This window comes from Lactuca virosa, chromosome 2, assembly GCF_052849685.1.
Source record: "Lactuca virosa cultivar CGN04683 chromosome 2, Lactuca_virosa_CGN04683_v6, whole genome shotgun sequence".
Classification (NCBI taxonomy): domain Eukaryota; kingdom Viridiplantae; phylum Streptophyta; class Magnoliopsida; order Asterales; family Asteraceae; genus Lactuca; species Lactuca virosa.
The window spans coordinates 105,150,532-105,152,245 of record NC_136427.1 but is presented as its reverse complement, the minus strand read 5'-3'; positions in this window follow the sequence as shown (position 1 = coordinate 105,152,245).

The window sequence follows — 1,714 nt, the reverse complement described above, 5'->3', positions numbered from 1 at the left end:
ATATTTGGGATCAAAGTTGTCAAGCAATCCAATATCGTTTATCAGCACACGCCTGCATGTCTAGACCTGATCAATTACCGGTATTGTGGTCCACTTAAACACAAAGGATGTTGACAATTTGGACAGATTACAAGTGACAAGTCATTGTCATATATTCCTAATTGGACATTTACCTGACGACGACCAAGGATATTGTTGTCCACTTAAATTAAGCAGTGAGATCTACAGACAACCTCTAAATGGTTCAATTTTAGTTGCACTAGAACGTGTTTCCCACTTCCCGATATACCCTAGTTATCAAGGACTTCCAAAGAACTCCTTACTTTAGGTGAGTAAACAGTTATTAAGGAGGAAATCAGATTTAGAAATAGGTGCATATGTTGTGTCCCATTTCGGATCTCTTTCAATCACGCAGAGGGGACAACATATGGCTAACTAGGATAGAGGGATTGAGAGGTAGAATATTGCATATGTTGTGTTCCCGGTCGGATCATTTCAATCACGCAGAGGAGACAGCATATGATTGACAGATAGAAAGAATTTCATAGATAAGGAGGTGCGTAGAGATAGAGTTGCATATGTTGCATTCCAGGTCGGATATGTTCAAATCATGCAGAGGAAGCAACATATGACTAACAGATAGAAAGCAAGAAAATAATTTCCTACAGACCTACTTTATCAGAACCCCCAGTCGCCCTATCAGAACCAAAATTAAGGACATAAGTCCGTACATCAAGGAAGAGTTAAGCCACAGTTCTAGATAATTAACTTTTAGTGTATCACGCAGGTTCCCATGTTTATCTCACTGCTCAATCTACCCGAGCGTCGTATGGTCAGTCCAAATGAAACTATCTAAGTCTATATTGTCTAGTCCTTTCATGGTCAATCAATGTCTAGTCCTTTTGAATCCTTTGTGCCTACCAGCACATTGAATACAAAGTCTAGACAATTCGGCTTTAGTGCATTACACGAATTGCATATTGCCCTTTAGCACTAGACTTCATATCACTTCCCAAAACAATACTTACTAAAGAAAGACATATAAAGAAATTAAAGAAAAAAGTCTTTCAAATGAAACATTGTAATATAAACTCAGGAGAATCGAGAAGAAAACTCAAACCGTAAGTCACCGATTGAATTTTCATCCAGAAGGTCTGAGAACAGCATGCATAATCTCAGAACAAATCCGAAAATTCTTCACATCGTTAAGCACTATCCCTATGAGTGATCCCCTCCTTTCTTCCTTTCCCGCAAAGGACACATACTCTCAAACAAAGTTTTGAGTGTTGTACAGTTGAGATATGTCCCCTAGCAAGTGCCAGGAACAACTACTATCAACAAACTGAAGTCTGATGATATGCCTCCATAGCTGCTCCGACACAAAGCGGGATCAGTTGGTCTTTGGAACCCAGTCCATTTTGAAACTGGGTTGACATTTGTCATCTTTGCAAGGTACCCTCTCCCATGACATATCCTGCTTATCACAAACAGAAGATGTAGAAATATTAGAGTCATTGTGTGATTTGGGAGATTGAACCTTCGGTACCCATTTGTAGTTGGGTTTAACCCATTTCTTTTTCGAGCAGATGGGTGCCCCGGCACTTTTTTCAGAACTTGAAGCCGATCTTTGAGATGACTTTGACCTAACCGGTCTTGGCTTCACTGGAGCATCTCTTGGATTGGGCTTCCTGGCCGCCATTCCCTTCTTGCCCTT